General features: G+C 41.7%; 2 long non-coding RNA genes across 3 annotated transcripts in view; both read left to right on the forward strand.

The window, feature by feature from the left end:
* The window catches only part of LOC119007982, a 107,692-nt gene that overhangs the window by 55,401 nt on the left and 38,800 nt on the right, over positions 1 to 13,491 (forward strand). The window lies entirely within an intron of this gene.
* On the forward strand, positions 7,063 to 12,894 carry LOC119007983. Its single transcript, XR_005071295.1, has 2 exons — positions 7,063 to 7,304; positions 12,000 to 12,894. It is a non-coding gene; the product is annotated as an uncharacterized LOC119007983 (long non-coding RNA).

Raw genomic sequence — 13,491 nt, forward strand, 5'->3', positions numbered from 1 at the left:
CTACAGTTTTGAAAAGACATTATTTATTGTTTATTTATAAAGATAATAAGTCAAAATCTTCACTGCAGCTGCTGAGCCACGAGTGTTAGCACGTATGCTGTCTGAAGTGGCTGCACTGTCAGTGTTACCTTTGATAATCAGTTTGTGGTTGTTGAGACTGCAGTTGTTCAGGAGAAGGCTGCGATGTTGCTTTGCTGCGAAGTTCCAGAAATGTCTTGCTGGCTAAACTTCACCTGGCATTCCATCGGCTTGAGGGCTGGGTGGATAATATATGAATTTTCATTTTTAGGTGAAACTATCCTTTAACCTGCCTTTCAATTTTGTAATTATTCATATTCAGTTTCAGTACTTTGAAACCACATGGAATTTGCTCAGAATGCCAGATGGCTAAATGCAGCCTGGAGTCCTTCCACAACGGTTTAGGTCACAGAAGTGAAGGAGAGAGATTTTGCTCGCTCACTTTGGGCATCACAGCGGAATCAAGAGAGATGAGTGGGAGTTAGGGAAGGAAAAAACCTGGATTGTGAGTGTGAAAAGTTACGCGGGATGTATTTCAGCAATTTAAAGCTATAGAGGGAGTGAAGAGAAGAAGCACTCAGAGTGTCAGAGCAAGAAGTGAAAGAGGAGGGAGAGAGCTCAAGAGATGTAATGATCTAAGAAAAAGTAGGGTAAGTGGCCTCCATTGACTATCAGAGGATTGTCAGTTTGAGGAGAGAGAAACAGAGGGTGGACAGGCAATGTAGAGAGAAATGTCCTCAGAGGTGGAACGACAAAGGCAGCGAGGGTGACAGGAAGGGGGATCGTTATGGAGGAAAGCAACTCTGGGTGGAGGGAGAGTCATAGAAATGGAAAGGGGCGGGGGGGCTGGAGTCCGCTGAAGGTTTCTGTTTTGGGAAAAGAGCACGGTGCCTCAGATCCACTCCTGCCTGAGGAAGAGTGATATTTAGGAGGTGAACGCAGATAATGTTCAGCTGTTGGGATCCCGATCTTTCTTTTTTCTCTGCGCCAGGCCTGCAGAAATGAAGTACACTGTGAAATGTTATCCGTCTACTCTCACCAAAAGGGTTGTTACACATGCGCTAACACACGCACGCAGACGCACGCACGCACATACACACACAAACACACACACACACAGAGACAGGCTTATGATTTGAGCAGAAATGTCAGCTCGGATAGCCGTCCAGATGAGGCTGTTATTTGTCTTCTCCTCAGCTCCAGTCTTTCACCTGGACTTTATGTTTTTACGCCAGCTGAAATGACGTGACATTCTCAAATTACAGTCATAAAAAAGCACTGATTCATTCTAAGTGTATGTGAGAGAGACTTCTGAAAACGTAATCCACTTTTGCAGACAATCAAAAACTCTTATGTTTAAAAAAAAAAAAAAAAAACATTAAAAGATTGCTGAATTTTAAACAGGAACAGCAGAGTGCACACCTCCTACCTGCACGTCCTCGTGAATATTAACACACTACTATCTCTCTGCTTTGCCAAGATTGATGAATGACTTGGTTTGTCTCAGTAGGAGTGAGAACAAAGAGAGAGAACTTTTCCTTTTCAAGCCCCTACGCCGACCTTCATAAAAAGATAACAAAAGAGAGACCTCTCTTGTCAAGACTTGAAAGACAGAAGAATTGAGGTATTCTGATTATCTGTTTGTGTGTTTTCGTTTGTTTTGGGTTTTTTTTTTTTTACTTCATTGAGCCAGCTCTCTTTGACAGTATATGGAAACTCGCCTTAAAACCTCAGGATGCCTCCCACTTTGGAAACGACGACTGTTTTATTTTGTTTATTTCACCCCCATCTTAGGACACTTTGAAATCCATCACAACATGGACACCAATATCTTGCCCTTCTCTTTCAGTCTTTTATTTTCTCTCTGCATTGTGTGGTTGCTGTATTTTCTTCCCTCCTCGCTATTTCCAGCTGTTTATCACCAATTTTCAGTGTCGGTGTGAGTAATATTTTACCTTCCTTCTCTCCCCGGTGTGCAGCGACACAGAGCACTTCTGAAGGACTGACCTGAGCGAGCGTGTGTTTCATTAGACAGCCTTGATAGTCTTCTCCGTTATACGCGCTGGTCAGTTTGGTGCCATGAGTTGCAGTGGGATTGATGGAAAGAGGGGCGCGAAGGAGGGACGAGTAGAATCAGAAAAGTGGTGAGGGAGTGGAAAAACAAGGGAGTGAGAGAAAGAAGGATGGGAGGACGAACGTTTGGTACTCAGGTGGAGATTGATGGAGGCAGGAGGAGCACTGGAGAGGTTGTTGGAATGGGTAAAGAATAAATCGCCTGACCTTGCGTGTTCTTTGATCCTGGTCTGTCCTGTCAGAATCAGATGAGTGGGCGTCAGATTCAGGGTCGTTGGACAAGCCACATGAGTCAATCAGGATGAGTGACAGCTGTAACCCAAGATGGAGTGACATCTTTTTTATTTATGCAGCTGAGAAGACAAAGGGAATACAAGAGTAAAAACATATAGGAAGACAAACAACTCTGTGTGTGCACCTGGAAAGGACCAGTTTTTTTTTAATTCTGTTCTACTGTGTTTCCATCTCATCTCAAACTTTGTTATTTTCCTTCCGGTCATTCTGCCTCACTTCTCTCCCCTGTTGTTCTCCTTGGTGCATTCTTTCTCTCTTTATTGCAGCTGCTGCTGACAAATATGGCAAGAAGACAGACCACAAAACAAGGCTGTTTCTACTCTAGCCCAGCCTGTCATGCTTTGCCCTCGCCTTTGTTGTCGGGGTTTTTCCTCCTTGTTTTGGCTCCATTGGCTGCTGTTTGTCTGGCCATCTTTCAGAGATAGAACTTTGATCCAGTTGGACCGCTGCGTGATTGTCTTCCCTCTCTGTGGAGACAGCCTGCAGAGCCTCTCTTTAATATTACAATCCGAGAAACATCACAGTAACAACTGCATTCTGTGAGAGACACGACGCCCACGCCAACGAAGTCGAGGTTTATCAAGGCTATGTGATGATTACATGATGTTTAAAATTCTTTGAGTGATAGTCCTCCTCCCTTCATGACTCATGTCGTTGTACAGACAGTTATTTTATAATCTGGTTTCAGTGACCTTTTCATGTTTAAGGTTTAAAAGAAAAAAAATGCTCTGGACAGGGTGGCTGTGGCTCTGGGGTAGAGGCAGCAACTTGTTATCGGAAGGTCACTGGTTCGATTCCCCTGGTCTGCATTTTGAAGTGTCCTTGGGCAAGATACTGAACCCCAAACTGCTCCTGATGTGCTGGTCGGCATCTTGCGTGGCAGCCACCAGCATCAATGTCTAAATGTATTTACGAATTACTGTAGGTTACTTTGGACAAAAGCGTCTGCTAAATGCCTTAAATGTAATGGGCATCATTGAGTCCTTCACCTCCCCCACAATTTTTAATTACACAAAGTTTAGTAGTTCTAGTAACCTTTTTATAAAGTGAGATTGTATCATCACTGCCAACAACCACCAGCAGTTGTCTCACAGTCCAAGTTCGGGCCTGTCCTCATCACCAAAAATGACCTTATTGGTTGAAAATGAAAGCCGCTTATTATGGCCCGTATTTCTTTTTGTTGTTAGGCGGCGGCCTCTAGTGGCTGTAGCAATCGTTACGTCTGCAAAAGAAATAATAGCACAGAACTTTCATTCAGGAGACCACCGGTCATGCCCAGTGTGAAACCAGAAGTAAACAGTGAGTTATTTTGACTTACTAGCTGGTGAAGTTAAGTCATGTATATAACTCAGTGTAAATTGTTGTGGTAATTTAGATTCGTTTGTAACAGAAGATGAATAAACTTTAACTAAAACAGCAGTGTTTTCCTAAACATAACCAAGTAGCTTTCTTGCTTAAACCTAACCCATCAACCTCACCATACTGCAACTATACGACAAAGGTCCAGCATGAGTGTTGCTGTTCTGTTGCAATGGTCATGTTGTTTTTTTCCGAGCAATGACACATTACCTTTTGGGAGAAGCTGTCAATCAACAGGTGTACCAGTCGTTCATATATGAGGATGGGATGCAACGTTAGTTATGAGATGATTTGCTTGATGAAACCATTTCCCTCCTTCGACTCTTTTAATCCTCATCACATCGTCCAGTTTTGTGATAAGACAGTCACATTCAATTGTTTATTTCAAGCTTAAATGTTGCCCACAAAAGACTTGATTAGTACTTGCATGAAGTAAAAGGCCATATTGAAGCAGTAAGTTTTTTTAGAAAAGTTTGTGTTTTTTTTAATGCTGCTGTGATCTTTCATGTTGTTATTAGTGCAATTATCATGAGCATGTAGTGTCGCAATCCCCTCTAATGTTATTATCTCCCAGCACAGTCAATAATACAAAGAACTCTTATCGCTGACTTTGACCTTTTTAAATCTTGGCAAAGCTGCAGCCCTCTTAAGAGAAGCACATAGACGGGGAAATAGCAGGGGAAAAAAGAAAAAACTCTTATCTCTTGGACTGGAGAAAGAGGACACATAAAAGCTGCAGCGTACTTTGATTCAGTTCCTCTCAAGATTACTTCCTTTAAAACCCCTTTTGTGAGGAGTAACATAATTTGCTCAGCAGATTGACACTGATTTCATGCTTTGTTGCATTCTTTAAAACAAGCTAGAGAAAATCTCTGTTGTGGTAGAGTTGTAGTGACGGTGTCCGAACATTTGGAAATGCAGTTTAGTGCGCTCTGTAATGTGAGGGGGGTATAGCAATGACAAACACAGCTGCACGAGCTTATGTATAAACGCAGCACAGGTAGAGATAGTTGACAAATGCATGGGAGTAATAGTAGACTCAAATTTGCAATTAAATTTATCAGCCGAGACCAGCAGTGAAGCCACTGGAGCCATTCCCCTCTGCGGTTCATTTTGAATGGGACTGCTCTCAGTAGGGTGGGATTGCAGGGGCGCCTCAGGCTCCTGTTACAGTCAACGTGTTAATGAGAACAGCGTAATGTGACCAGGTTTCATGTGAATGAAATGTTAGGTTGCACGCGGTAACCTCATGGTCCGCACACACACGCACACTCTTCATGCGAGTGACCCTGATGTGGTTCGCCTCAGCTGTCACACTGGGTTGTGGATGAGTGTGACTCCTTGCCTTGGGGAAAGTGGTGGGTGGCTGAGACATGCAGCTGCAGCTAAGTGTGAGAGCTGAAGCGAGTGGAACACGGATTGGGTGATCCGTGCGTGTTTTAATGGCTCTGTCTTGCATGATCACTACATTTAAAGATACCTTCAGAGCATACACAGCTATCTTCAGAGCATATTTCCTGCGTTTGAAGAACACCTGCACTGGACTGCTAAGTAGATGAGGTCTGAAATTTAATCTGGCCCCCTGACTGTGCGGCAGTGAGGGATTCTTTCAGAGGTGACAGTAGGAGGTAGACACATTTACTTTGTTCTGGGCCACATTTATTCAAGATAATGACTATTTACCCAACACTGGAATAACAAGGTTTGGCACCCAGCAGTGCTCAAATCCTTTACTTTGGTAAGACCTCAAAAGTGGAAAAACTACAGGTAAGTTTTGCGTTAAAGTTTCATCTTAAACAAAAAACCTATTGCATATGTTTCACCATATGTTCACCTTTGCTTCGACTGCTTTGGTTTTTTTTTGTCCTATATACACAAGGCAGCCATGAAAAACAGAGTGCATGCTTGGATTGGGACACCTTGTATACATAAAGAATGACTGAAAAACATGAAAATAAGTATCTAAACTTAACTCGGGGATGGAGACTTGGATGCCCAAGACAGGCCTAGCTCAGAAAAGACTCCATTGGCTTTTGGTGCAATGTGACATTGTGAGATGTTTTCATTATTTCTGTTTCAGTAGTTTTTTATGGAAAAAATAGGGGAAAATGTTTTCACTCCAGCTTTTGAAATCCATCAGATGTTTTTCTTTGTCCTATGTGATATAAATCTTTTCCCTTTGCATTGACGGACAGATACAATGAAAGACTTCTACTATTTTCTGATATTTTATAGACAAAGCCAATAATCAAGAAACTATGTGAGCTGAACTGACACAACCACTGACCAACAGGCTGTTATGGTAACAGACCAAAGAACACCTCTCTGAATACCTGCAAAATTAAATTAGAAGCCTCGCCTTGGTATTTCAATAAAGGGCTATTGGATTACATTGAATTAAAGTGTAGGCCACATGTGTCTTTTCATTCTGCAGCTCGATGTTAATGCCTGAATAAAAATGTTTCAGCACCGCGGACAGAGCTCGTCCATCTGCGGACCTGTTGGCTCAAGACCTGCCACATACATAATTCATCTCACGGTTGTGTCGACATGGACAGACTAGAGGATTTTATCTCACCAAAGCGTAGAATTGATAAAATGTTTAACAATTTAGCCCATTTGTCAAGATGTAGGTTACTGTGTGATGGTGATAATACAATGCATTACTGTTGGGAGGCAGATGCCCAAAACAGAAATTGCAGTGACTGTAAGTGTAATTAAAACATGATTTCTCTTAATTGCTGGGGACCCTCAGTCCAAAGTGTGTCTATGTACTGTGAAATCCTCTTCCCCATACCTTCAACACCTGGAAATCTCCATACAAACTGAGTCACTATTCCCATGTGGATGCAGCGCTCCATCTGTTCTACAGCAGATCAATGACCCCTGGATTAACAGAGAGAGTGAGAGTGGGGGGGAGTAAAGTAAAGTGATTATTCTGAAGCACACATGCAGAGATAAGATGGATACAAAGCCTGCATACATAGATTTTATTAGAAATATTTTGATATTTCCGAAACTGTCACAAATTTCAATTATTACTTGTCTGGTACATTTTATTATAAAAGAAAATCTATAGCCTTTCGGCTAACTCTGGTGAACTTACAGGAATGTTTGATTAATGTACACTGTCCCTGTAGTTTTTTGTTTTCTATGATTTTTTCAAGGCAAATGACTTCTCTTTTTTTCTCGATGTAATAGGCTACAAAAAACTATATGACAGGTGAGAACTGTGAACAAACAAACAAACAACGAAACAAGAAAAGTAAAGGAGAACAGTAAAAGTTATGCTAAAGGTGTAGGATAAAAGAGCTAAAATGAAAGGAAGCCTCAGCTTTGCCCTTCTGACTGTTAGCTGCACTTAATGACAGAACAGAAGATCACTGACGGTTCTGGAACATCGTGACGTGTACAACACTCACATTGCATTCTGTTCCGTAACTCACCTCTGTACTCTCTGGGTTAAGCAGCTTTCTCAACACCTTATTATACAAGCCCAACTTTCTACTCCCAGGAGACAGCAGGGGCAGAAGCTGGAACAACAAACTACAATAGACTCTGTAAGTAAAAGATTATGGCTAATTGATAATGACCAAAAGTTTTATTTTAATGATGTACTTAACACTTTGAGATTTTATTTTATTTACAGAGTCACACCACATTTTTTTGATAACCTCAGTTACTAGATACTTAGCAGATTCAGATCATCTAATCTTACTAGCAAGACTCGTGACATGTTACAGAGTCAGACAGAAGTAGGATGTTACATCAGAGCCAAAGTAATATATCTTTAGATGTATTTATTTTATCTCAGATGCAAAAACAATACAAAACAAAAAAAAAACCACTAGCTTCCAGCTTACTCATGAACCAACCGGCCCCTTTCTCACCTTTAAAGCATTCGTGATAAGAGATTGCACACTGTTTCGTTTTATTCTGATTGTGTATGAACGGTTATAATTATGAAAAATTATAATATTTCACTCAGCGTTTTTGAATCTGTATCACTGATTCATTCTTCAATTTGTATAATTATAAAGATATGTGTTTGCTTTTATTGTGACCATTATTTTCTTATTGGCCTGTAGTGATATGATGCAGGATTATTCCTACATATGACACTTTATTGGAAAAATAGTTCATGAAAAGCGAAGTGACCCAGCTGAGGTGAATGCAGGGTGCTGAGCCCATTAAGGTAGTTAAGTTAACTACAGCTTTCATGTAGGGGAGAGACTTTTGGCCGCCTGCTGAGCTGAACAGCAGAGTGAGATGGGTCGATCCGTCACAGCTCATGGAGGGCCTAAAATAGGTGGCATGTCCCCATCCGGAGCAGCTGGTACTGCGCACAGCTGAGCTTTTCTTGTACAATGTAATTATAAATGTTTCTGTATGAGAGCAGGGTGGGTTTTTGTTGGGTTTTTTTGGCTCCAGAAATGTGTGCTGCGGTAGTGATGACTGTGCAGTCTCTCGTCTTTGAATGTGCACTTCTGAGAGACAAGATTTGAACCAAACGGGCCGCAGTCCCCTCTCCTCTCCTGCTTTTTCAGCATCTTTTGTCAGATTGTCTTTGTGAAAATAGTAACAGAGAGGATGTTGTTGCTGAACAAGTAGAACTGATTTGATCCTCTAAGAAAGACAAGGAAATTCTCTGGTGTTGTCTCCTCCTTTGCGTCCTCTACCGCTCGTCCTTTTACCTTGTCTTATATCTCTTTTTTTTTTTTATCCTCATGCTGATTGAAATCTCTCTGTTTTCCGGGGTTTTTATTCATAATTTAACAATGCAACATCTATGAAAAGTGTTGACAGGTGTATTGTGTCAGCAAACAGTGCAATCTAAAATCATTTCTTACTGTTCGAATAAGCGTCTGTTTGGCTGAATCTCATATTTTATCATCTGTCTTACAAACTTTTGACTTTGTGGGACTCCCAGATCTCCTGGGGGCCTAACCTTTTTGTCTCCTACAGCGCAGCCAGATCACTCCGGGCTGTACAACTAGCACACACACACACACACACACTTCCTCCCTCTTATTAGGATCTTCAAGACTCCTTGGCTGAACATCCACTGTATCAGTCTTTGTCATCTCTTTCCCTGTTTTTCTCATCTCGTCTCTTCGTCTTCCTCTTTCGTCCTCCAAACCTCAGAGCTCTTCCCCTGCTGGTTTCATACTTCACTAATCACTGATGAATCATATAGCCTTGCTCTTTCTCCCGAGCTCACTTTATCAGCCTTCCTCCGTCTCCTCCACTCTTTTCTCCCAATGCCGCTGCCTCTCAATCTGCCTCCTCCTTCCTCAGCCTCAGTCACTCCATCTCTTTAATCTTATTCTGCCCCTCCTTTTCCTCTGTTTTCCTGTCCTTCTTTCTTTCTCATTCACTTCTCTGTCAGCCATGATAAGTGAGCACAATCCTCAGCTGCCTGGAAGGGGAAGGAGCGCGAGGGGAAGAGGGGAAACTAGTGTTTCTCTGCAGCTTGAACTGTGCGTGTGTCCGTGCCGTAAAACCTTTATGAGCAGATCGGTTGGAAGAGCTTCATATTTTAACAGACACAGACACACACACACACACACACACACACACACACACACACACACACACACACACACACACACACACACACACACACACACACAGAGGCACAGCCGGTTAACCACCCTCAGGTTCCCAGGGTGAAAAATTTAATAGTCAGCCATACGTAATTAGAAAAATTACCTAGCTTCAGACCTTGATTAGAGCCTTGATGTAAGTTGTGTGTGTGCGTGTGTGTGTGTATGTATGTACCTATCTGGGTCCCCCGAAGGAGACGGAAGAAGGAATATTTTAAAGCAGAACTTAATGCGTGTAAGAGTTTAAAGTTTACACCGAGCACTGCCGCCGTAGACTGCAGCTACTGTAGAGTTTCTCACTAGGGCACGTTATTATACACACTCCTCTAAAGTGGTTTTAGCTTTAAGGCAGGCTTTCAGGCCTAGAGAGCATCGCACTTCAACACCTACCAGGGAAGCATGCTTTAATCAGTCGCCTGAATTAGTCATTCGCCAACTAGTTATACAGTGGAGCTAAAGATCTCTACAAAGAGCAAACCTCACAAGTTTTTTGCAACTTTTTTAAGGCTAATCATACATTTTTAGCAGTAGCCTCAAGACATTACAGTCTTTAACAGTTAGGGTAATGAAAAAATATTGTATGTGATGTTAGTCAAAGTCAAAGAACTGAAATTGGTAGCAGTTTCAAAAGGCCTTGAACAAACCTAACTTTGACCTGAGCTGTGTATGAGTTATTGCATGTTATATCATCTGTATAGCGATATTGTGCGTCCCTGCTGTTTACTATCTCTGATCTGCACACAGCATGTTCTCCAGTCTGGATGCAGAACAGTACGACTGACTAAATGGGCAGTGTTCGCTTCAACACCTGACACATCCAATGACAATTCACAAAGGTTATGAAATGACTGGCACACCTTGCATTTTCAGGATTAGTCGATTGTTTGTATTAACATCCACCATTTTCTCGCTGCTCGCCCTAATCGTTTTAATCAGAATTAATGGCCCCTCCCTCACCGAGATGGCACTCTATGATGTGATAACATCTGGCTGGACGTCATGTTTCTGGCTGACCTTCCAGACCAGTGTGTGTGTGTGAGAGAGAGAGAGAGAGAGAGAGAGTCAGACTGCCTGTAACTGGACTGGATCTCTAACAGATGGTGTTTGATCCCCTGCTCGTACAAACCATTGATGTCTCTAATATAGACATGTATCAAAGAGAAGCCACAGTTTAAAAGGTTATTAAATGTCAAAATTCTTGGCCCTGCTTGGAGGTATTACATCCATCATCCATCCATTTAGTTTGCCGTAATTTAAGGGTGAGGATGATTCACAGTTTTTGAGGTCTATGTCAAGCAGGGCTCAAGGCTAACAGCACTTGAGACAAACAGACATCTTCAGTGGAGCACCTCTGGGTCAAAAGGGGGGGGGGGGGGGGGGTTTGTATGCATGCAGTGTGTATATATAACCGTCAATTAGCAAATGACAAATTGAACCAAATGATATAGCAATGGGTTTCCCCACGCTGTTGCTGCAGTTTTCTCCCTCTGTGTTGCATTATATTCCAAAAAAGACATAGCAGCCTCTATCTATGGGGGACGCAAGCTACTTATCCCATGATAACGCTTCATTTACAGTTAGCTACGAGCAGCCTGTGGGCAGCTGGGACCGTCTGCATGGTAACTCTGCAGTGTCATTCCTCTGTGACGATGAGATTTCTTTCAGACAGAGAAAATGCAAAAAGACAGAAAGAGATGAGGCAAGATTTGGGATTTAAACTTAAAGCAACTAATCCAGCAAATCAGCATTAAGGAAACTTTGCCAACAAGTGTGTGTGTGTGCGTGTGTGTGCGCGCGTGTGTGTGTGCAAGCGAGAAAGAAAGAGAGTGCAAGATAGAGAGAGTCAAAGGTAGAAGATAATTAATGAGACTGGAAAACATTTCTCTCGCCAAACAACGGTAGAGACTGCAGATACCTGACGCTGCAGTTTTGGTGTGTGTGTGTGTGTGTTTCACTGGTAAGTGGCTCAGTGGTGTGGGGAGCAGCTCAGAGTAGATTACATATTAAAGGCACAATAGATCTGCTTTTATTTGTGAAAGCAGTGTTTTTCATTTCTTAAGTAACAGTAAGTAAACCTCTGTGAGAGCAGCAAGGCTTCCTCCTCGATACCAGATGTTAGACTTTGCCGACATACAAATACAACAAATCATTATCTGATGTGTGTAACAACTGGATTTGTGTGCAGTAGTCTCGGTAGCCAGACTGGATCCCTCTCCTCTACAGAACCTGTGGCTAACTCAGTTTCCTTTGTTATCCCATCGACTCTGCTAATCAATAGAGGCACTAGAAGCATGTGATCGATTTTTTTTTTTCCTTTATATTGGAAAGAGGCGGCACGTTGCAGCTCTTTTGGGTACTTTACACGTCTTGTTGTCCGATTTTACTTTACTTTACAACATTATTGTCCGACCAAGACCAGAAAAATCACCATTAGTAACCTCAGACACAATAAAAACATCACAACAATTGCACAACACACACATAATTTACAGCACACATTCAAGGAGGTGGGGCAACTCAAACTCAGTATGGGCGGGGGTGTTCAGTGTCACGAATGATATGATTGTAAAAGTGATTGCACTCTGTGAAAATGATCCTGGTTAAGTATATTTATCTCGCTTTTTTTTTTTTTCTTTTTTACCGGTGAAGGTTTCTGTGGTTGCAGCAAGAAGTGCCGAATTAATCAGAGATGTAATTCTGCCAGCTCACCTGCAGTCTGGAGGGGGGAATGTTTTTCTTCCCGTGGCACGGGATATCCATCACCTTGTCACGATGATTTCAAAGGTCACCCAGTCGACCAGGTGGGCGGGGTCATCACTGTCACTCTGCCTTCCATTGGACGGCTGGGCAGTGGTTTGATTGATGGAAAAGCCGAGGACCAGAGCTGCTTCTACTGCACAGATTGATGAATGGTTTATTTTTCTCACAAGGACACACAAGACGGATTTGTTTGCAAAATGGGCGGGGCTGTATAATTTCTGGACTCGTGTAAAATGGAGGATATGTGTGCGTTTGATTTCCTCCCCTTCAGTTTAATTTCAGTACTTGGATAAATATGTGTTCTGACATTTTTCATTTCTAGACTGAAAAATAAATGTCACATTAGGCCTGAATGGTTTATACTGTGACTGGCAATGTTCTCCTATCTGTGCTCTCTACTCACGCTGTGACACATATTTTGGTTCTTTGTATTTTGAATGTGGGTGGAACATCATCAGGATTTGTTCAGGAATTGTTGAATTGTCAGGTTGTTTTTGTGTTGCTGCAGATTTGTATTGGCGCCCCTCAACTGAATTTACTGGAACAATTATCTGTAGATTATAATAGAGAAGCACATTTGCAATTTTCTTGGCAGATTCAGATTTCTGTTTTTTTTTTTTTTTGTCTGACCTGCTGACTTCAATTTTGGTTGATTCTGATTATCTTCCTTTCTAAGAAATTAAATCAACAGCATAAAGCAGGATTTTCTGAAACTCTTTTTAATGGAAAATTAAATGGTATGTTTGTAGTAAAACATAGATTAATAAATAACTGATAAAGAAGACATGTTGAATGCTATTTGTATGGTCTGTTACTGAAATTGAAAAGTTGATTTTTGATCCGATACATCTGATACCTATCAGCCGGTTCATGCTGAAAACCCTCCGATTCCAGTCTGTGGCCGATCGATCGGTTCATCTCTGCATTATAACACACAAACTGATATAATGAGTAATGCAAAATGTGTATCTCCAGCTCACAAACACACTGTCAGTTACAACTCTACACAAGAAGGAACAAGGTGAGGTTCTTCCCTCTCTGCATAATTTAGACTACAACTATACCATGATTTACTGGGCCAGCTGGTTACCAGAGAATTGTGTTTAGTAAAATGTCCATAGCTTATGAAGCAGCTCTTTAATGTTAATGTTCTCATAAAACTTGAAATGGAAAAGCAGTCATTCACCACTTTCCCACGTCGTTTTCCTATCGGCAGATCTTTCAAGTAAATGGCCTAGTGCACTAAAATATTGGGGTTTTTTTGGGTTTTTTTTCAAATAAACAACAACAAATCACAGTTTGTGCAGGTATATATTTTCAAGTGCCGGTGCAACCACATCACGTCCTGTGAGACAAAATTATCTCAATTCAGAGGTTCAAT

Source organism: Acanthopagrus latus, chromosome 18 (genome assembly GCF_904848185.1).
Source record: "Acanthopagrus latus isolate v.2019 chromosome 18, fAcaLat1.1, whole genome shotgun sequence".
NCBI lineage: Eukaryota > Metazoa > Chordata > Actinopteri > Spariformes > Sparidae > Acanthopagrus > Acanthopagrus latus.